Source organism: Marmota marmota, unplaced genomic scaffold (genome assembly GCF_001458135.2).
Source record: "Marmota marmota marmota unplaced genomic scaffold, marMar, whole genome shotgun sequence".
NCBI lineage: Eukaryota > Metazoa > Chordata > Mammalia > Rodentia > Sciuridae > Marmota > Marmota marmota.
Window position 1 is genome coordinate 2,533,838 of NW_026000272.1, and position 24,372 is coordinate 2,558,209.

The 24,372-nt window shown below is 42.3% G+C and overlaps 1 long non-coding RNA gene across 2 annotated transcripts in view; it reads right to left on the reverse strand.

Annotated features, from left to right (window-relative positions):
* Positions 1-24,315, reverse strand: part of LOC125614354 — a 24,665-nt gene extending 350 nt beyond the window's left edge. The window contains exons 1-5 of one of the 2 annotated variants that reach the window (XR_007344959.1): positions 22,570-24,315; positions 22,394-22,480; positions 1,900-2,125; positions 1,381-1,498; positions 229-437 (exon numbers count right to left, since the gene is read on the reverse strand). This is a non-coding gene — a long non-coding RNA (uncharacterized LOC125614354). Of the gene's footprint in view, positions 1-228; positions 438-1,380; positions 1,499-1,899; positions 2,126-22,393 lie in introns of both variants that reach the window. The other variant, XR_007344958.1, reaches the window with a different exon arrangement.
* Positions 24,316-24,372: the final 57 nt, after the last annotated feature.

Consider the following 24,372-nt stretch of genomic DNA (forward strand, 5'->3'; position numbering starts at 1 on the left):
TATATATATATATATATATATATATATATATATATATATCTTTGCTTTCCCAAAAATAAAGGAAATATATATAACCCACATAAAGCAATTTAACTGTAACTCTAAAACCTCAAGTTAGTAAACATCCTAAATATTACCAAAAAGATATGAGACACAATCACATTACTTGATAAAGAGAGACATAAACGTTTTCAGGACACACAAAGACTGTTTTGTTATTTAACTTACATTTGGAGATCACAATGCTTGGGAAGGTATACATTCAATATCCAAATAGAATTGACCTTGGGAAGTAACTGGATTTTGGGATTTCCTTTAGCTTCTGAGGTAGGACAGGGAGCTCAGGATGTTGAGAAAATGTCACAATTCCTACTTGCTTCTTGGTTGAAATGTTGCTTTCTACAGAGAGATTAGAAGGAAAGTGCTGGGAGATGAGGCTGGAAAAGAAACATAAGGTTCTCTTATCAGGACAATATTATCTGTAATCATAATTCAGCAATTTTTTGATAAAATTCTTTTATTTCAACAGTCTCTAAAATGTCAAACTTCTTCAAGCAGGAGTCTATGGAGAATTCTAACATTTGACAGAAACTCTAACTAGAAATAAGAGTTCAACATGTTGCCAGAGTCATAAACCAAAAGGAAGGTGAGAGACCATCCAGGCTACTGCTTCACCTCCAGGCCCATCCCAAGTAGATTGAGAAAGATTCTAAGTCATTCTTTTATTTTATTTTTATTTGTTCTTTTTAGTTAGAGAATAAGATATATTCTGTGCTTGTATAAATATATCAAAATAGAGTCTAAGTCATTCTAAAAGAAACCCATGAAATGATCTGTTATGAACTGAATGAGACTGTTCTCCCTCAAATTCATACATTGAATCCTAACCTCCAATGTGGCAGTATTAGGAGGTAGAAACTTTAGGAGATAATTTGGTCATAAGGGTGGAATTCTCTTGAATGGGATTTAGTGCCCTTATATCTAGGAGCCAGAGACTTACCTCATTCTCTTTCTGCCATGTGAGATCACAGCAAGAAGACAGAAATCTGCAAACTCAAAAAGGACCCTAATCGGGCTATGACCATGCTGGCACCCAGATTTCAGACGTTCAGCCTCTAGAGCTCTAAGAAATAAACTTCCATTGTTTATAAGTGCTACTATTTGAATGTGTGCCTCAAAAGTTCACATGTCTGAAACTTCATTCATCAATGCCCCCCATGTTGGGAGCTGGGCTGTAATGGGAGGTGTATAGGTCATGAGGGCTCCACGTTTGTAAATGGATCAATGCCATCATCACAGGAGTGGATTATCTTTCACAAAAGTGGTCTGTTATAAAAGTGAAATTTGACTTCCTCAGCTCTCTCTATGGCTTGTTCTCACCTTTTCACCATTTGTCATTTTATATGCCAGCACCATGCCCTTAGATTTCCCAGCCTCCAGAACTGTGAGCCAAATAAACTTCTTTTCTGAAAGAACTCTTCATGTAGTAGTTAAAAACCTGTATGAGATATTGAAAAGAAGGTAACTGCATTGTATGATATGTGAGATTAGGCCTCTTGCAACCCTGGGACCCAGGTGCATGAGATGGAATGAAACAGTGATCATATTGATCCCTAATCAGTATTCTGCACTTTGAAATTTTTCATTGACTTTCCCCCACCCCATTACAATTGATCCTCCCAACTGCCTTAAAAAGCCATTGTCATTGGGGTGATTTTAGAGTTGAGACAATTTATGTGCAAAGAGGTGAGTGAGCAGTCACATCATGCAGCTGGTTAGTAGTAGAGCTTCGAGCCAAGCACTCCCTTTCATGACAATACAGGGCTTGTGAACAGAAGATAGTTCTCAGTTTTGTCTACAACCCTATCACCCTATCTGGACAGCCTCCAGGATACAGACCTTGCAGAAATCACAATGTAATCTTCTCTTGAAAATTTTCTACACAATTTTGAATATACAATTAAGGGTGTCTTTGGCACTGTAGTAGAAGGCACGATAATCAGTAGAGCCAATTCTGCTCTTGAGGGACTTCCTCTTCCCTGGTAAATTTCTCATTATAGAATTTATCGTATACAAAGAGGGACATTTCTCCTGTGATTTATTGCCAGTGCACATGTATGAGTCTCTGAAAAACAAACAGATGATTATTTGTGTTTTCTAGAACAATTAACCTACGAAGAGGAAGTAATGTAAACAGCAACCCTATTGTAGACTTCAAAATGACCATAGGTTGGTGGTGCCTCATTAACTCCAACTCTAAAACTACATAAATGATGACTCATTTCCGTCTTTGCTGTATCTAGGAGGAACTAGTTTTTAAGCCTAATGAATCTAATATTAACTTATATAACTTTTTAACCTTCCATACTAAAACAGAGTTCAGGGAAATTATGCAGTGATATAAACCTCCCTCAGTCTAAGTCATATTTGTTGACCTTTGAGAATATTTTTTTCTGAAAGAACAGTGATGAATTTTTCTGAAAAAGAAGTTCTTGAAATGTCTCCTTACTGGGGCTGGGGTTGTGGCTCAGTGGTGGAGCGCTTGCCTAGCACTTGTGAGACACTGGGTTTGATCCTCAGCACCACATAAAAATGGATAGATAAAATAAAGGTATTTTGGCTATCTACAACTAATTTTTTTTACATAAAAAGTTTACTTAGTTCAGCAGTTTCTAAAGCTCCTTAAAAATAGATTTAATTATCAAATACCTAGTATATAGGTAGATTTTTAATTATGAATATGATGGAGTACTTTTATATAAGACTAATCCTTCCACTAAAAATAACCAGGAAAGCCAGGTAAAAATTTTAAAACATCTGATTGAAGGCATTAGAGCAATGATGAGGCAACCAGGAAAAAGAGGATATTCTGCAGCAACTTTTGCCTTTGGGATGTTTGCTTATTCTAGCCATCAGGCGAGTGGGTAGGGATATGAGAGAGGGACTGGATTGAGGGCCTCTACTAACAGCAGAGAAGCCAACAGAGCCTTGGGTAGTCTCTTAGAGATGGAGACATTAGAGATTTCAGGAATCAGGATTCTGGTAAAGAGTGAGGGGGAAGAGAACTGAGCTCAACATTCAGCAAATTTCCCCCTCAATATAGTTACAGAATTCTCAAACTACATCAACCAAATCAAGAAAGTAACTGTCAAACTGAATTTTTATGCCTAGCAAAAATATCTTTCAAAAAATGAATGGAAGCCAGGCATGATGGCACACACCTGTAATCCCAGCAGCTTGGGATGTGGAGGCAGGAGGATTGCAAGTTCAAAGCCGGCCTCAGCAAAAGCGAGGCACTAAGCAACTCAGTGAGACCCTGTCTCTAAATAAAATACAAAATAGGGCTGGGGATGTGGCTCAGTGGTCAAGTGCCCCTGGGTTCAATCCCCAATAACCAAAACAGAAAAAAAAAAAAAAATGAAGGGAAGATTTGGGAATGGGAAGTGGCAGCAATGCCATCAAGGTTTTTGAATCTCTCTGAATCACCTATTTTTAAAATGAATAGAGAGCTAGAATATTTTTAAAAGCATAAACAGCGTTTACAACAAAAGGGTGTGAGTAGATATCTCAATAAAGCCAAAATATGAACAGATAGAGACAATTCACTAAGAGGTATGGGATAATATGGTACCTAATTCTACTAAGTGGAAGCCAAAGGAATAAGTGATTGCATCTGAATTCTTGAAAATAGGAGTACCCCCAAATAGTCAACATGCACTTGCTTGCAAAGAACAGCAGAACATTCTAACAGTTAACAGTCAACATTAGCATTAACAGAAGAAAGACTTCTACACACTCCAGTATGAGAATAACTACAGTTGTCTAGAGGGCAAGAGAGGTGTGGATTCAAGAAGATTCAAAACTTCATCAATTAGGAGCTAGCTTCCACTGTGGGAAAGCAAGACGAATCATAACCATAGTGAAAACAATAAAGGGGTCCAACTAACTTCAAATCCATGGATTATTTCTGACACATTGGAGATCTGAGTTTGCAGACAACAATGTTGCCCTGTATATGAGGAGATACGCTCATTGCAGGAAGAGAGATGTGAGCATCTCTCACTTATCTTGGGTAAGCTTACCAAAAATCAGTAAGAAGAGGTCAGTTAGAGATATTCATGAACTAGCAAAGGTAAAATGTGGGCTGATAGAACAGTGTGAAGCCTCCAAGGGCCTCAGAAATTGGAGGAACTGTGATCTCTTGCAGGATCTTTCTCCATGAACCCCATTAGATTCTTGAAGAACAAGACCAGAAAGAGCCTTAAGAAAGAATCCACTGAAGTTCAGACCTTAGAGAAAGGAACACCAGCCATGTAAAAGAGATAAGAATCTCCCATGCATTTTTCTCTCTCCTCTAGGAAAAAATGCCTCATTCTGTGAGAGAAAGGAAGCAAACTTTGTCACTCTTAGGATGCCAGTGGAAACTAACTGTACCCGGGGGAAGGAAACAAGAAAAATATTACTCTTAGAAGGAGTGCAGAAATATACACTGGGCCCAGAACTACATAAGGAGAGAGGCAAAAGATAATCACTCCATACCTCTAACATCCAGGGCATAATAACTAAGACTAGAGATTAAGCAGAAAATGTCATGCTCCCAATTCCCACAAGATTAAATAAACAACTTCAAGTAGCAAGAATATGCTTGGAAAGGAACAAAGGAAGAAGAACATTAGAGAATACTTAAGAAGCAGAGTATAAAGAGAAGACCTAAAGACCATGGTCAAAAAGACATTGCTCTGGGGCTGGGGTTGTGGCTCAGAGGTAGAGCGCTCACCTACCATGCATGGGGCACTGGGTTGGATCCTCAGCACCACATAACAATAAAATGAAGATGTTGTTTCCACCTATTACTACAAAATAAATATTTTTTTAAAAGACAGTGCTCTGAAAAAACAACTCTCACCCTAAACATAAGGAATTGTTACAGGAAATTTAAGCCTGTGGTATATGGAGGGTAGACACAACTAGGCTGACTCAAAACTCTGTGCTAAACACCTAGCAGAAAGAAGTATGTAGTACCTGTTTCTAGGTCTAAGAATTATTTACCTCCATCTCTAACATCCTACATAAGATGCTTGCCTTAAAAAAATCAAGACATACAAAATGTTAAGAAAAATCACAATCCCAAGAAACAAAGTAATTGTCAGAACCAGAATCTGATATGACACAGACCTATAAGACAAGGGCTTTTAAATGATTATGATTAACATGTTAAAGGCTCCCAGAAAAGTTTAAAATCATTCAAGATCATCAGATAAATGAAGCAGTGAAATGAAAAACCTAAGAAAGAACTAAATGAATATGCTACAAGTGGGAAAAATACATAGCAGAAATATCTAATACCTTTAACAAGGTCACAAGTAGTCTCAAAACTAATGAAGAGACAGGAATGGTGGCACTTTCCTAGCAACTTAGGAATCTGAGGGAGAAAGATAAAAAATTTGAGACCAGTGTGGGTAACTTATCAAGACCCTATCTCAGAAAAAAATTAAAACTCTAAAAAGGGATGGGATATGGTTCAATCCCCAATACAAAACAAACAAAAAACAGCCAAAGAAAGGATCAGTAAACATGAAGATCGGTCAACATAAATTACTAATATTGAACCATAAAAGAGAAAATTTAAAAAAAAAAACAGAAAAGAGTTATAATATAACCCAGACTAATATAAGTTTAATTAAATTCCAGAAAGAAGAAGGGATGGAAGAGAATTTATTTTATTGCTTTTTAATTTATGAAGGCATGAGAATGTCTCAAAATTAATTCATACACACTATACCATAGCTACAAGCAGTTCAGAGCTTCCAATAAACCATTCCTAGGCACATTATATTCAAACTGATGAAAACAAAACATACAAAAAAAAATCTTGAACACAGCCTATATTAGTTGGTTTTGCATCACTACAATGAAATACCTGAGACAGACTAACTTTATAAAGGAAAGAGGTTTATTTAGCTCACAGTTTGGAGATTTAAGAGTATAGTTCTGACATCTACTCAGTCCTGGTGGGGGGCCTACTGGCTATATTACAGTATGATGGAGGTAATTGGAGGTACATGTATGGAAACAAGAAATTTCTTGACAAACAGGAAGTTAGAGAGTTTAGTGGGACCAGGCTCAGGTGTTTTATAACAACACTCTTGTGAGAATGTTATGATTGGATATCAAATGTCCCCCCAAAGAACATGTGTTGAATGGTTGGTTCCCAATGCAGCAATGGTTAGAGATAGAGCCCTTGGGAGGTGATTGGATCATGAGGGCTCTAATTTCATCAATGGGATAGTCTACCAATTCATAACAACAGCTATTGGGAGATTGTGGAAACTTTGGTAGGCAAGGTCTAGTTGGAGGAAGTGGGTCATTGGGAGTATACCTTCAAAGAGTATATTTTGTTACTGTCTCTCCTTATTCTCTTTTTAAAAAGTATTTTAATTGGTGCATTATAATTATACTTAATAGTGGGATTCATTATGTCATATTTTCACATGCATATGATATAATTTGACCAATATTGTTCCCTAGTTTCTTCCTTTTCTCTCTCCTCTTCCCTTCCCCCATCCACTTGTTCTATGTGCTACACACCTAGCAGAAAGAAGTATGTAGTACCTGTTTCTAGGTCTACTCTACTGATCTCATTATTTTTTTAGTTAGTGCATAATTATTTATACATATACATATACACACACACACATATGTAGGATTCATTGAAGTATGGTCATACATGGACATAACTTGGTATATTTTGTAGCTCATTACTTGCCCATGCCCTCCCATCCTCCCTCCCTTTAAATCACCTTCCTCTAGTCTTGTGGTCTCTCTTCTATTTTGTATTTCTTCTTTATTTCTGTCTTTAGCTTCCATGGATGAGAGAAAACATTGACATTCTGAGTCTGGCTTATTTTACTTATCATGTTGTTCTCCAGTCCCAAACATTTACCAACAAATGACAAAATTTATTCTTTTGTATAGCTGGGTAAAAATCCATTGTGTATACACATTTTTAATTCATTTTTCTGTGTATAGACAACTAAGTTAGTTCCATAACTTGGCTATTGCGAATTGTGCTGCTATAAACATGGGTATGCATGTATCACATTAGTATGCTGATTTAAGATAATTTGGAAAAATACCAAGAAGTAGGATAGCTGCATCATATAGAGACTACACTTCTATACACATACAGATAGATAGATAGATAGAGATAGATAATTTTTTTTTGGCACTGGGGATTGAACCTAGAGGTGCTTAGCCATGAGCCACATCCCCTGCCCTTTCCTTCTTTTTAAATTTTGATTTTTTTAAAAATTTTTTATTGTTGGTTGTTCAAAACATTACATAGTTCTTGATATATCATATTTCACACTTTGATTCAAGTGGGTTATGAGCTCCCATTTTTACCCCATATACAGATTGCAGAATCACATCAGTTACACATCCATTGATTTACATATTGCCATACTAGTGTCTGTTGTGTTCTGCTGCCTTTCCTATCCTCTACTATCNTCACTTAGCATAATCTGCTCTAATGCCATCCATTTCCCTGTAAATTCTATGATTTTAGGGCCTAAGTTGCTAAGGTGGGCCTCAAATTGGGATCTTCCTTCTGCAGCCTCCTATGTCCCTGAGATTACAGGCATGTGCCACCATGCCTGGAGGAATCTCCATACTTCTTTCCAAAGTGGTTGTACCAATTTGAAGTCCCACCAGAATGTGTAAAGGTACCTTTAGCCTCACATTGTTACCACCAATTATTATTTGTAACCTTGATGATTTCCATTCTAACTGGAATGAAATGATATAATTTTGTGTTTCCATGATTTCTAAGGGTGTTATAAACATGTTTTTTTTTTCATATATTTGTTGGCCATTTGTTTAGTTCAGTTGCCCATTTATTGATTGGGTTGCTTTTTTCATATTAATTTTTTGAGTTATTTATATATTCTGGATATTAATCCCTTATTGGAAGATTAACTGGCAAAAATATTCTCCCATTCTGTAGTCTCTCTCTCTCCATGCTCTTATTATTTAATTTTTTGTGCAGAAGCTCTCTAATTTGATGCCATTCCTATTTGTATCCCTTTTATTTCCTTCTCTTGCCTGATTGCTCTGATTCTTGGCTTTAGTTCTTGAGCTTTATGGGTCTAGTTAAAGAAGTCAGTACCTGTGCCAATATGTTGGAGTGTTGGCCCTATGTTTTCTTCTAGCAGATGCAGTATTTCTGGTCTAACTGCTAATTTTGGTCTTGAGCCACTTTGAGTTGACTTTTGTGCAGAGTGAAAGAAAGGAATCTAGTTTTATTTTTCTACATATGGATATCTAGTTTTCCAACACATTTTTTAAAAGACTGTCTGTTCTCCAACATATATTTTTTCAAGTAACAGATGACTATAAGACACAGAGCTTGTCTCTGTCTTCTATTCTATTCCATCGGTCTTTGTAACTGTTTTTATGCCAACTGCTGTTGGTACTATAGCCCTATAGTATAGTTTGAGATCAGGTATTGTGATGCCTCCAGTATCACTCTTATTGCTCAGGATTCTGTCCCAGTTTCACTTTGGCTATGTTGGGTCTGTTGTTCTTCTATATGAATTTTATTTTTTTCTAGTTCTGTGAAGAATGTTATTTGTATTTTGATGGAATTTACATTTGCCTGATTTCTTTCTTAGCAGAGTCATAATTGGAGTACAGGAAAGCTATTAATTTTCATATGTTGATCTTGTAATCTATGTTTTAACTACTTTGCTGAGTTCATTTATCAGCTCTAGAAGTCTCTTGGTGGAGTATTTTGAGTCTCCAAGATACAGGATCGTATCATCAGCAAAGATAATTTGGCATCTTATTTTCCTATTTGTATCCCTTTTATTCCTTTCTCTTGCCTAATTGCTCTGGCTAGAGTTTCAACAAATTTATTGAATAGATATGGTAAGAGTAAGCATTCCTGACTTGTTCCTGATTTTAGAAGAAATGCTTTCAGTTTTTCTCCATTCAGCATGATGGTGGCTTTGGGTTTGGCATATATTTCCTTTCTGATATTGAGGTAAGTTCCACAAATCCCTAGCTTCTTCAGTATTTTTAATATGAATAGGTGATGGATTTTGTCAATGGCTTTTTATTATTTTTTCCAATTTTTTAATTTCCAGATTATAGTTATACATGAAGGTAGGATATTTTTGTTACATATTCATACATGCACACAATATAATTTGGCCAATATCACTCCCAAGCACTTCCCTCCCTATCCCTTGCTCTCATTTCCTGGTCCCTTTCCTCTACTTTTGGGCAAAAGTAGCAAACTAGAAGTGATCAGAAGGAGGTCAAAGCAGTGTTCTATTAAGTACTGGTATTTGGTTGTATTAACTTTGTGAATATTTATTAATCTATTCACTTAATACTTGTGAATTTTTTCTGTTTGCAAATCATATTTCCCTTTAAAATGTTTTAAAAGTGGTCTATGTGGACTTAATTTTCTTTTCTTTTCAAAATTCAAGTTTACTCATACTGACTCCAGGGAGGAGAGTGTGAATTATATATGAAACTTTTGTTTTTGATTAGACAGAAAGAAACTTTTGATCACCTGCACTATCATGAATAATGCCATATAAATAAAATACCTACATTTTATTTCCATTTTATAGATGAGGTATTTTATTTCAGTTTTATAGATGAAGAAGACCCATGGACAAGAAGATGACAGTTTCAACTATGATTCTGTGATTCCAGCAATTCCAGATTGAAAAAATGAGGGTACATCAAAGAGAGTAAGGTCTCTACAGAGCATATATTCCAACCCCTTTGTGTTAAAAAAGGGGAAAATGTGTCCCAGATGGAAAAGGGATTAGTTCAAGATTGACCATTTATTGAAAGAAAAAGGACTAAAACTTCAGTCTCCTGAGTGCCATCCAGTGGACAATGCACAGTGACAGTAATTAACAGACAAACCATCAAAATACTTTATGGAATAGAAGGAAAACACTAAATTGGGACTTGGGATGCCTAGAATCTGTCCCAGTTTCACCAAGTAAGCTTGACTTCCCCTCTCAGGATTTTAATTTCCCCACCTGTGAAATATGAGGTGACAATAATAAAACCAAAAGGAGGTGGCAAATCTTGGATTCAAGACCAAGGCAAAGACAGGTTTTATGCGGGCTGAAGCTTATAATATCTGGGACTCTCTTTAAGAATATGAAATTACCAAAATAAAATTGGGAACAAAATAGATATTCACTTAAAATGAGAAAAGAAATATAAGGGACTGGGGTTGTAGCTATGTTATAGTACTTACCTGCTATGTGTGAGGCCCTGGGGTCGATTCTCAGCACCACATACAAATAAATAAAATAAAGGTCCATCAACAACTAAAAATTGTGGTATAAAGGTGTATTAAGAATTGTAATGCAAAAAAATCAATAAGAGCTCATGTATAATGGCATAAAAATTTTTAAAAAATAAAAAGGAAAAGAAATATAAGAGAATACACATTTGAAAAAGTTAACAAATGTTAGCAACATTTCAAAACAAGAAAGAATAACATATAATGGCATATCTTCATTAATTAACTGTAATGTTATTTCTACTCTTCTTGTTTGTTATAGTTGGAAACTCAGAGGACTCAGCACTTATTACATTTATTTATTTATTACAGCAAAGTAGTCAGGGCACACAGCAGGATTATAAGGGGAAAAGGCACAGGTCGAGTCTGGAGGAATAACATGTATACCTCCTTATGCTACCTCCTTCCCCTGAGAGACCACCCAGATAATACTTTTTTCTTGGCAACAAAAATGCAGTAATGTATGCGATTTTTCTGCACAGAGCAGTCCAAACTTAGTGCTTACAATTTATATTGGGGGCTAGTCACACAGGCACCCTCAGCTTAACATGTGACAAAATTCCACTTTCAGAAGGAAAGTGGTGGTTCAGCATAAACTATGTTGTTTGCGCAAACATCTAAGCAAGCAAAATCAGTCTTAGTTGACTGGGGACATTCTGAGAGCCAAGTTCCCAGAAAACAGCAGAGAGCCAAGATTATAAGCAGGTTTTTCTAAGGTCAATAGCCTCAGGCCTGTTAGATTGACTATTTTCTGTATACTATTCAATGTTTCTAGCTACAACTGCAGGAATTCTGAAAAATGCCATTTCACACAACCCCCAGCCAAATATTAAAGTAAATGTACAGGGTATTTATAGTTGCATATACAGCACACTATATTCCTGAGAGGATATATTTTGTTTGGCAATGAAAACTGAATTCTCCATTTCCAACATCACACAACTGATTGATGCCTAGATTTTTCCACAGACTAGCTTCTGGCCCTATATCTTGTGAACTTTGATTCTTCCACTGCCAACATACCTTTGGTACAAAGTTATGTCAGACACAGTGACATCACAATATGTACTCCAGCTCTGCACCTCTTGTCCTGACACTGGATATGGTTGGCAAAGCAAGTATTCCTAGGAACTATTCCAATCTGGGGCAACTAGCTATAACTTGAAAATGTTCAGAATTAGTTGGGAGTCCCTGAAATATATCTTTCCAAATCCAAACTGAATGTACTCCAACTTAATGTTCCCTTAGTTGGAGTCCCCAAATGTCATTGCATTGCTATACAGCATGAAAGCAAGAGTGATGGAGACAGGAGAGTGGAAGTGTCCTGAACTGTTTGAGTGAAACATCCTTTGTAGGAAAGGGGATTTAGTTCAATGGTAATGTGCTTCCCTAGCCTTCATGAGATCCTGAGTTCAATCCCTAGCAACATGCACGACAGACACATACATACATACACAGACAGAGACTATATTCAGTTGACTGTGCATCTGCATCTGCTCCAGAGAAACAATATGAAGGTCAAAACTACAAAGCTGTCTTTACTTCATGGCTGAGGTGGGAAATCTAACATGAGGTTCTTTGGACACTGGGTAAATAGCAGGAGGAAATAGTTTCAGAGGAGGTGGGCTTCTTGGACCAAGCTAGAGTGAAGCTTTTCTGGGAAGACAGAAATTGAATTGAGCAATCCAGGAATCAAAGAAATATCTAAGACAGACAGCCTCCACTGCAAGTCCCTGAAGGAATGTTAGTTTTGATTTACCACAGAGCAGACAACAGTGCAGAATCTCATACAGCTACCTGTATACAGGTGGAGTGCTCAGAAAACATTCACTCTTGCTGACTTTCTTTCCTTTATTACAAGCAGTTCAAAGCTGTGGTCTTATTGATATTTTCAGGGGGAAATTGGCAGTACTATTATGGAATTAATTTGATATGACTAAAATTAATACTACAAGTAGAAAGTACGCTGAAATGTAACTTTGCTACAAAGGGACCAGTAAAGGGGGATAAAGGGACAAGAGTAAACATCAAAATTTCTAAATGAGAGGGATGATAGCAAGGGTTGATCTGCTGACTACAGATGATACTTGCACACCATACAGTTTCCCTACCAATCCTGCCCCAGCCGTGCTTTATCCTAGTAGGAAAATGAATAGGGGAGGAATTAGCAGCAAAATAAAGAGGTGTATGGATTTTAAAGTCACATGGCAATGGACTATTTATGGAAGAAAATTGGCAGTACTATTGTGGAACTAATTTGATACAATCAAGAATAATACTGCAAGTAGAAAGTACTCTGAAAAGCAACTTTGCTATAAAGGGAGCAGTAAAGGGAGACAATTCTATTCCACAGAAGTGACAGACTGGTTGATAAAAACTTTGGCTCCCCAGTCATTCTGGAGAATCTATCAGCATTGTCTCTAAAGTGGATGGATAAAATATGCTGGACTCAGCAGTTCCCAACTGTGGTACTAGAGATAAAAGGATGTAGTACTAGGGATTAAGGATGGTTCCTTGGGACAGTTGTGCAATGCAGCACACCTTCAATCTCCTTCCAGATTTGGATTCTCCTCTCAATCAACACAGCACTATTCATAATTAACTAAATAAGTTGACTCTATTGGGTGTCATCATAAATTTTATTTTTTGAAATATATACTCTTTTGATTCAAGTGCACCAGCCCTTCCTTGAATCTGAGGGAGATGTGGACCAGCTCATGGACAAGCAACACAATTCAAACTCCTCAATCTCTTTGTACTGGTGATAGAAGTTGAACTGATCACTGAGGTAGAAAGCAAGGGAATAGAAAACAAGATGTGTAGCAAAGTGGTTTGGACCAGGACATACTCAGGGCCTAGGACAAGCCCCACACCTCAGGCTAGCAGAATTAGAGTGTACATACTCTCTTACCAACTTGTTTGGCAGCTCTACAGACTGGGTTGGCCAATCCTGAGTTTAAATCCCAGTTCCCCCTGCCAGCCAACTGTGAGAGCTCAGCCAAGTCCCTTGACCACTGAGCTTTCAGTTTCCTCATCTGTCAAATGGATGTAATGGCACTTATCTCAACATTATGATTCAAGGACCAAAATAGATAAGATGTGGAAAAACACTTTTGCTCTCACTCCATTCACTTGATTACCCTTCTTTCATACTTCTGATCTTCTGTCCTCCCAGGCCAAAGTTGACTTCTGAGGAATGAACTGCTGTAGCACCACCTTCAAAATACTGCCCATTCTTCAGTGCACAGCTCAGAGCCAGGTTCCCTCTGAAGGCTTCCTGATCTCCCTATCAGATAGATCTTGGCCTCTTCTGAGGATAGTACCTCACAGATAATGCTTTCAGTGGACAGCGTCTAATCATACCTCAAATAAGAGTAACTGACATACTTACCTTTCCTACTCCAAATAGCACACAATAAACTCCAGTCACAGTCTGTCTTATTCATGTGGTGTGGTTAGAATTCTGATGACTGCCATCATCAGTCAACATCTCTGGAAGAGGCAGACTCTTACAGTACAAAGGTGAACTGAGCAGGATCCTTGTACTGAGATGCTAGTCAAGTTAGGCTAACAGGGTGTACACACACACACACACACACACACACACTGAGAGCCATAGCCAAGTAGGAATGATGCATGGCATTTTTGGTGGAAAGGTGACGCCAGCAAGCCCTTGAGATGATAATGATTATGTTAAGATGTGCATTCAATTGGAGATTAGACCCCTGCTGTCTGCCTAGGCCTGCTACTTTGGAGCTCTCACGACTCCCGGAGAGTTCCCATTGGTTGAGGAAGTGTGGTAGGAGGGAATTCCAGAGGAGGGATTTCCTGTTGGTGTAGTGTGTCCCGGGAGAAGGCTGCGTGCATGGCATTGGCGGGAGTTTTGAAAATAAAGTTTGTTCCTGCTTGAGTGGCTCGTGATTTTGTGCCCAGCCAGACTGTGGCGCGCACACACACACACACACACTCAAAAATCAGAAATCACCTGAGGTAGCCTTGCACAAAAGGAGTGTTATAGTCAGCTTTTTTCACTGCTGTGACTAAATGAGCTGACTAGTGCAACTGTAGAGGAGGAATAGTTAATTTGAAGGCTCAGGGTTTCAGAGGTCTCAATCCACAGACAGCTGGCTCATTCCTTAGGGCTCTAGTTGAGACAGGAATGACATGGCGGAAGAGTGTGGCAGAGAGAAGTGGCTTATGTGGTGATCTGGAAGCAGAGAGAGTCCAATCACTGAAGCCAGATTTAAAGTTAGGTAGTCAGTGTAGTTAGATAAATCGGGTCTAATATCGAGTGAAATCTAAAATGGAGACCATGCGGAGAATGACTCAGGGAAAACACAGGACAACTCATGGAAGTCCCGAAAAGGCCCTAGGCCAAAGTCCACCTCAAAGAAATGTTAATGAACAGCCCCCAGCAAAAAGGTGCTGACTCAGAAGTCCCTCCTGACCAGATTACTTCTTTGGCCCACCTGTGTCCCACCCCTCGGTCCTTCCCACCTACATTCCATCACTGAAAAAACTATAAAAAGGGGAGACAACATCCCTTCCATGGATTCCACCTCTTGGGTCCCCTTCTTCCTCCGGGAGAAGTCTTTTCTGCTGTCCTTTAATAAACTTCTAATTTCTACTCTGACCTTGCCACGGCGTGCTTCTTTGGTGTTATTCTTCAACATTGGGGAAGCAAGGACTCGTCACCAGTCAACAGCGGTAACATCACCAGGTACAAATATATAACCAAAGTCACACCCCAACTCCCATCTCCTTTAGCCACACCCTACCTGCCTCCACTTACCACTCAGCTAATCTCTATCAGGGGATTAAATCCCCAATTGGGTTAAGACTCTTACAACCCAATCACTTCTCCTCTGAACCTTCTTGCACTGTCTCATATGTGAGCTTCTGAAGGACACCTCATATCCAAACCATAACAAGGAGCAACTACACACAAGTTTCAGAAAGCACTCAGGAAGAAGGAGCCCTCACTGAAGCTTGGGGGTCCAAAGTCCAGAGCATTTCTCCTGAATATAAATTGGATCTCCAGAAACAGGAGCATCCCAAGGAAGCTGACCAAGGATCAAGGAATTTCCTATCAAGGCCATTCAGGATGGAGAACTTTGCCTGTTTCAGGAACTAGGCTAAAAGCTTCTTGATGGAGGATGATTTTGCCCCCAGGGAGTCACTTGGCATTGTCTGATACTATTTTGGGCTTTCATAATTTTCGTAAAGTGCCACCTTTATCCAGTGAGAAGAGACTAGGAGTGCTGCTAAACATCCTATAATGCACAGGACAGAACCCACAAAAAAGAAAGATCTGGTCTCTTGAGAGTGCTAAGGTTGGTAAAACTTTCATAGAAATAGGAAATTCCCCCATTAACAATTTCTAATTACAATTAGTACATTTCACACCAGTAGCAGTTTCTTTCAATAATGTCTTATACCACTCAAGAAAGCAAGGAGAATTACCCAGAGTAGAAAAGTAGGGCTGAGTCTGGGACCTGTAACTATCCAACATGGCATGCTGTTAGAATAACTGGCTGGCCATTTGTGAGATCAAAACTGACAATTTGGTCAGGCGTGGTGGCACATGCCTGTAATCCCAGTGGCTCTGGAGGCTGAGACAGGAGGTTTGTGGGTTCAAAGCCAATCTCAGCAACAGCAAGGCACTAAGCAACTCAGTGAGACCCTGCCTCTAAATAAAATACAAAATAGACCTGGGGATGTGGCTCAGTGATCAAGTGCCCCTGGGTTCAATCGCCAGTACCCCACCCCCCTAAAAAACCTGTCAATTTACCCAAAGACACCATAGTTATAACTTCAACCCCTATACACTTCAGAGGCTCGACAGTGATATGAAAGTTTATACCTGCACTCCTAAACATATTTCAATGCAGTCTACTTACAGTGGTATACTTCTCAATTAATCAAGCTTATAATTATGATAAACAAAAGTGCACACAAGGCAAATGTTAAAATTATTGTCAGGAGTGTAATAATTTGAGAAGAGTAAAACAGAATATCCATCTCCTTTCAAGTTATTTAACCTGTTTGTATTTCATGAATCTAACAAATAGAGAAGATGAGCTAGAAAGCTAAAGTTCCCCAAGGAATTGTTAATGCACAAAGCCTGAGCACCAAGAGTTTAACAGGGGCTTTCATACCTTACTTTGCAATGAGAACCAATCAATGGAAACTGCTCCAAGCCTCATTTCTTGATTGTTTTCATCTGAGACCATGCTTTATGAAGTTATCTTCAAATAAGGGGAAAATTTGCTCCCCAAAGCACATTTGGTAATATCTGGAGGCATTTTTTGGTAGTTACATGAGGGTAAGGGAAACTATGATTGGTATCTAGTGATCAGAGTACAGAGATGTTGCTCAATGTCTTACAATGCACAGGGCAACCCACACACACAGCAAAGGATGAGCTGTCAATGACCAGGGGCAAACACTAGCTAGTGACCTTTCATGCACTATGTGGATCTCCTTCCCAAAGCTTTTTCTAAGCAGTATTCTTGATGGGTGCTACAACATTCCAAGGCTACCCTCCCTAATCATTGTCTTCACTCCCTACTCTCCTCCTTCAGAAGCAGCATGTCCAGAGACAGGGGGTTAGGGGCCCACATTGCAAAACCCCACCTGGCCCTAGACACGGCTCCAGCTCAGCCATGCAAGAAAAATCTGAACAAAACCAACTCCTTCATTTGGGCCATAAGCAGCAGCCACCCTGTTGCATAACTCAGGGCATCACAAGGGGAAAACTGCCCCACAAGCCTTCTTTCTCCTGTCCTCCCTGGAATAATGTACAGAATTAGAGATCTCATGTCATCTCTCCAAATATCACTGCAAATTCAGGAAAAAGAATTGGAAGCCTGATCACAAGCCAAGAGAATGGGTAACCTCAAGTTTTCTTGAGAGTAAAGAGATGCATGTTCAGATCAGCGAGGATAGAAACATGCTGCACGGATGAGCCTAGTCATCATAGAAGGCTGCTCCTGAGCCACAGAGGCTGCACCTCATCATCTCTGAACCCCTGTTGTCTACATACCCCTGGCCCACCAGAGAAACACAACATTTTGCCAGACAGCTGAGTGGCCAAATGAGATGATCAATTAATTTTCCTAGGAAGAAAACCGACAACTTGCCAGTACAATTGCTCACAGTGAAACCCAAGTGAAGGCACTGATTGCAGTGATCAGCGTACAGTTCACTCCTTTGCCCAACCTTATAAGTTGGGCCCCATCCAGTTACATGGCCTCCTCTCATATAGCCTCACTCTACAAATGGGTCTGCTCCAGCCAAAAACCCTCTTTAAGTCCCTGGGCTCTATCTAACCCTCTCAGGTTGCCCTCCCCAGGTCCCATTCAACAAAATCCTCTTAACTCAAGATGTATCTAAAGCCAGGCACAGCTGTAATTCCATGTACTTTAGAGAATGAGGTAGGATCACAAGTTTGAGACTGGCCAGGGCAACTTAGTGAGACCCTGTCTCAAAACCTAACGCAAAAGTCTGGAGATAGACCTCAGTGGTAGAGGAACCTGAGGTAAAAAGAGAGAGACAGAGTGAGAGAGTAAGAAAGAGGCTGACACTCGGCTGGAATACCGACTCCTCTGGGAGACCTCCTCAGCCCCTAACCCAGAGGTAGCCATTCTTTCCTCTTAACAAGTATCTAACTAATGCTGCCTAGCTTCAGAATCCAGGATACAAAAGTAAGCCTTAAAGATGACCCTAGCAGCCCTGGGGATAGCACAGAGATGAGTATATACCTCCAGAGAGCCCCTGCTAGGACAGTACTGCTGACTTCACTCTGCCTTGTGTCATGATGCCATGTATGCAGACAGCCCTGTAACAGCAAGCTGTGCTCACAACCCTGCTAACAGATCCGGAGATGCCCTGTGAGCAAATGCCCTGGAGACACGTCCCTATGGGCACCCACGTAGCTGTCTAATGCAACAGAGACCAAAGCACCTCCCAGGAAGCCTGCTGCAGCACAGGGCAGGGCATGCTTCTGCCTATGAGAAGATAGCAGCTGGGCCCTTCTTGGAGCTGCTCAACCCACACCTGCCCTCCAGAGCATCCACTGTGGGTGCTCATTCATCTAAACAGTCACTGTGGACTGCATGACCTACTGTGTGCCAGGTACCAGGAGGACCCAACAGGAACACCCATGCCCCATGCAGGCCCCTGAACTAGAAATCCTGGCTCCACACCACCCTGTCACACTGGTCAGGACTGTCAAGTCAGGCCCAACCTGCTGTCCAACCCCGCTTCCTTCTGTGGGTATTAGTCCCAATAAATCGGTGGCTCTGCTCGCTCCCTNCGCATGCTCTGCTTTCTGGACCCAATGTGACACAGCTGGTTCTGGACTGCTGCAGGTGGTAATCTAGGGTCTTGGTGCAGGATCACCCAGTATCTGCCTAGCTGGTGATGAAGACCCCACAACAGGCACGTAGGGGGTGTGCAGATAGACCCAGGCATAAGGGGGCAGCCCAGGTGCCAGACCTTTGGTGTCAGAATTTTACTGGGATGGCTACCTTGTGCAGAGGAAGCTTCTAGCAGGTGAGGACACCTGGGCACGTGTAACGCATGGGAAGGCAACTGCCAAGACAATGGAAATGATCAGTTGCGATTACATTGTTGGATGACTCCCTGTGGATTAAGGAAGGCAGAGGGCAGTTAACCTATGACTAAAAACTAAGCAGAAACACAAGCTTCTCCTCTAGGGTCATAAAGTAGCTCCCATGTCAGGCACAGTGCACTGCAGAAGTTGAATATCAAAAACATACTTTGATAAGGAGGCCGGCCTCCAAAGACGGCTGGATGTTCAACCAAGGCAACTCAGTCTTGCCAAGGGTAGAAGCACTGTGCACAGACCTTCCTGTCAAACACAGGGAGCAGGGACAAGCAGAAGATCCCAAATGTCAGACTCCCCAAATGCCTCTGAAACTCGTGAGCCTACAGTATGACTCACCCCCCTCACGCCACTCCCAAGGGAGTTATAGGAATCTTTTTCCCCACAGCAGACCTCCTTCCTAGGAGCTGTCCTCACTGTATCTGCCTGGCAGGGAGGGTGTCCAACCATCCCAGCTGGCTGTGGGGCCTGCAGTATTACAACCAGGAGAGGGCTCAGAATAGCGGGATGGGACCAACCTGCTGCCAGATGTCTGAGCAGAGTTAGGACAGTACAGCACAACACGGACAAGGCTGCTGGGCCTGGTAAGGGAGACAAAGAAGACACCTATAGATGAAGGAACAGCACACACCTGCACCTATGGCCAGTCGGAGTCCCTAGAGGATAGGACAGTAAGGGTGCCTGACCAGGGGTTCTGAAAACTCAGATAAGTATTCCCTAATTAGACACATAACCTAAAGCCCTGGCAAGGCCCTTAGGATGGTGCAAACTCGCTACTGGGATGGATCCTAGAAACCGGGAAACACCACTGTTCTAGGAAGAACAGCCTTGAAAGGCTAGCAGGGCCATGGCAGACAGTAAATAAAAGAAGGGAGACAAGGGTGAAAAGAGTGGGTCTGCTGGAACTGGACAGATCAGGTGAAGCCAGAAGACTTCCCAGGGGAGTATGTGCCCAGAGGGCTCAGAAGACACATCCTGCACCAAGAGGTTCAGGGATGTGCTGAAGAAAGGACCCTATCATCACTCAGAAGCTTGGCAGTTGCTCCTCTACAGGCCAACCCCAAGGGAGCCTGGTACAGAACAAGGCTCCCAGGGAAAAGCCCAATAGCCTGCCACCCTCTCCTCCTCCTCTTTCTTAGCCGCAGCAGCAGCGGGAATAGAGGTTGGGGCAGCATTGAACAACACTGAGCACACAGAAGCTGAGCTGAGGACTACACATCCTCGACAGTTGAAAGCAATGGAGACCACCAGCACAAGCCAGCCTCCCTTAGAGCACAGCAAAATCACAACCAACATGGTACAGCTCAAGGTGGACACTCAAAGGGAGCAAGGATGAGTGAGCAGGAGGCTGAGGGCAGCCATGCCAACAAACCACTCACCTTGCCTGCTCAGTTCCTGCCCCAGTCCAGCTTCCAGAACTGGAACACACTGAATAACATGGTGGCCAGGTCCCCAGGAAGGAAGCTGCGGTACCATGGCAAGTAGATGCTATGATGTTCCCCCAGCCCTGCCTGAAGGCAACAATGGCTATGTGCTGGGTCACTGAACAGCAGGGAAATGGGAATAACCAGAGAAGGCTCTTGCACACAGTGTCCCATGGGACACTCATATCTGGAGTCTCAATAAGCTCCATGGGAAAGGTGGCCTCAGGAAGAACTGCTGTGCTTACCTATCTAAACAGAGGATGTTGCTGGATCCAAAGTGGGATGATCCGTTCCCTGAGGATTTGACTGCTGTGAGGTCTTGAACATGGAGGGGTGGAATTCACAATGGGCTACAGAGCTACTGCCATATCGGGTCAATTTCCTGAGTAACCTTTCAGAATATGGGCTAACACTTACCATAAGAAAAAAAACAAGTAGGAGGAAAAATGCAACACAGCATGTGCTCAACTGAATAACCAAACACTGTATAGAAGAAAAAGCAAGAAAAATAAATGTTCCTGCCTCTCAGAAATGACCTCAGGACCGTTCTTTGTTTCTGATTCTCATACACGTTTCTGTACTTTCTAAAGTTGCCACATTGAGTGTGGAGGCACATGTCAGCAGAATGGGTCTTCTGTAGAGAGCCCACTGATCCCACAATTCCAGCCTGGTAACCATGGAGAGGAGTTGACAACTTGTCCTCTGGCATCACCCCCCAATCATGTAAACAAATAATCTGGATTTGTCACAGGGCCATGGCATGACATTCCAACCGTCCCCAGCTTTGGAGGGCACAGCACATGACTCAGTGCTTGTTTGCATAAAGACTGAACTATTAGGAGAGTAAAGAATAAAGTGTGTCAGGACCAGGCAAGGTGCTACATGTCTGTAATCCAAGCTACTTGCAAGGCTGAGGCAGGAGGATCACAAGTCCAAGGCCAGCGTTAGGGAGACCTTGTCTCAAAATGACAAATAAAAAAGGCTGGGGATGAAGGTCACTGGTAGAGCATCCCTGGGTTAAATATCCAGTACACTAAAAAAAAAAAAAAGTAGTCTGATTAAATTAAAAGCTGCTAATAATGTTTTGGCACCATAAATTCACAGAAACACACAAAGGTCATACTTGGCTCTTCTACTATCTGCGTCTGTTTTAGTTTGAATCTGGAATAGCCCTCAAAGGCTCCTGTGCTGAAGGCTTGGTCTGGAGAAGAAAGCAGAGCTGGTGGAGGAGACTCAATCCTGATCCCAGGAGTTGAGCAAAGCTCAGTGTTAGTGGGGAGTAGACAAGGAGAAGGTGCCTGAGAAGGAGCAGAGGAAGGAACCCCAAAGGGTTCCACATATCTGCAGGCTACTGCTGGCCTGGAGGCTCTGGAGCCCCTGCAAGGAAAACACAGTGGAAGGAAGAAGTGAGATGGGTCTGGGGAGGGGAGGGCACACCTGACCCGTGATGGCCAGAGAAGGTGGGAGTGAGTCCCCACCAGGATTTGGTCCATGAGGGGAGACAGGGAGCAGCTAGTGAAGAGAATGTGATCAGGAGGTCAGACATCAGCCCATTTTCAGGGCTGCCACTGACTTGTTATGTGTAATGAAAATCAAGATGCAAAAGCATCCTTGTCCTTTTCTCTGTGGCAGCCAAAGACCTCCCCACGCAAAACCTACTGAGGCGATGCTTCCAAGGCCCCACTGCTGCAGCAGAGAGCTGGACTTGCAGCTGCTACCCCGGGACTTCACCTCCTGATCAGACAACAGATCAGGCCTCTGCTGGGCACTCTTATGCCCAGGGAGATGGTGCATTAATCTGTGAACTGCACCCCACTTCTCAGCATACACGAGAGCAAGGAACAGCCCAAGAGTCAGAAACAGGAGCGCTTACATTATGTCCCCATGGAGGCCCCCACTAGCAGCCATGTGCTATGAGAATCCAGCTCCTTAGGCAAGTTCCAGCTCATCAAACAACAGGGCCTAAGAACAGGAACGACACACATTCATGGGACCCTCACTTACATTCCAAACAGCTCTGAGGAGATGCCGTGGTGCTGGGCAGGGGCTGGAACGATTTGTGGAGGAAAGAGGCCTGGAGGGGACACCAACCTAGGTGGGAGTCCCATATGAACTTTAAGGCTCCTTGAGCCCTAAGGCCTCCCTCATGTGAACAAGGTACCCTCTCCCACTCACTTTACCTCCAGCTTTCCTGTTTTCTTGAGCTTCTCCAGGAAAAGTATAAGTACCTCTCACTGGGAGAGAGCACTCCTCTGTCCATCTGATGTTTACTAAGCAGCTACTATGCCCGGCACCCAGAGTACAGAAAGGAGTAAAAGCAGCCTTGCCTTCCAGGAACTTAGAGATCCTGCTGTGGCCACAGACTCCGGGAGAGCAGTTGCAGCTCTGAGTTACAAGGACCTAATGCTTGGAGCATGGGTCTACCAGAAGGAAGGCTACCAGAAATAGGACACTTGATTGTGCAACAGTGAAGGTGAATTGAAAGTTGTGCTTGGAGGATAGGTTGTCAGGATAAGAGGGGATGGGCATTCAATTCTGTACGAACCATAGCTTCAAAGCAAGGAGTCCTGTGGAACAGGTTGGGTCAGGGACCAGGTACCCCAAAGCACACTTTGACTCTGGCCAGTGTTAGTCCAGAAGGGGGGAGAGAGCTCGGGCTGAAACTTGAGGCGCCTGCACCCCTACAGGAGAAGGCTTGGCAGGTTTTCAGTAGGGGACTGATTTGCAAGGTAGACAGTGAGGGGTACTGTGTGGAGGACCAACAGAAAAGACGCAACACAGGACTCTAGGCCAGTCAGGAAAATCAGGGAATAGCACAGACACCAGAGAATGTGGCCTGACCTCAGCAAGTAGCAAAGGGAACAAAGGAAGAGGAATCTGTCTTCTTACATGTAAGGTAGAGGCAGGGACCTAGAACTTGGCTCTTCAGTCACTAGGCAGGACAGTGTAAGGAAGCATGGTGATCCTGAGGGAAGGCTGTGGTGTGAAAGACGAAAAGCCAGGTTGGCACGGAAGTTGGGATGTGGTTTTGGCAACTTAGGTCTGAGGGGCAGCAGCACATAGGGTGGTGCTATTCAGCTCCCTTCAAAACAAAAGATGGTTATTCCCAGCCTCACTGGCAGGAACCTAAATGCATCTAGGGGAAAGGAAAGCTGTGGGGGGTTCATCCCTGTGGTGCAAGCCTCAGCCCTGAACTCTGTGGACACAGGCAGGCGTCTCCCTTCTCCCAGTTGCTACTCCTCTGGAGTGCACCCTAAAGTACACACTCAGGGTTCGGTTAGGTCCATGAGGACCCTGGTCTGGCCATTTTCCCCTCTTGACTAAGAGTGCAGCACAGAAACCCTAAGCTTCCTCCTCACTTCTGCCCTGTGCATCTGGCAGCTCCTCCCACAGCTCTGTGGGCTCCTCCCCCAACTTGACCATAGGTCCCCCCTCCCTGGTGCGGTACTAGGTATTTCCCCAGCTTTCTCCAAAGATCTGCCTGCATCTCTGCACCAGCTCCTTACAGAGTGCTTGAGCATTCAGCAACTTCCCCAATTCTTAGCCATAGCTCTGCCTATTCGCTGTAATCAGCATCTCCTCAGCCACATCTGCCCCCAGTTCCGCCCTCCTCCCCCCAGTTCTGTGCTAGCTCCTAGCTCAACTTTCTCACAAGTCACCCTGTTCTTGCATAGTTACTTCTCCCCCAGCTCTTTCCTATAAAGACAACTTCAGAGACAGGTCAGGTGGCATCCACCTGTAATTCCAGTGGCTTGGGATCCTGAGGCAGGATGGCGAGTTCATCAGGCTCAGAAACCTAGTGAAGCCCTAAGCAACTCAGTGAGAACTTGTCTCCATATAAAATATTAAAAACGGTGGGGGGGCTGGGGGCTGGGGGCTGGGGAGGGGCTGGGCTTGCGGCTCAGCGATAGAGTGCCCCTGGGATCAATCCCTAATACCAAAAAAAAAAAGGAAAGAAAAAAAATGAAAGAAAAGAAAGACAA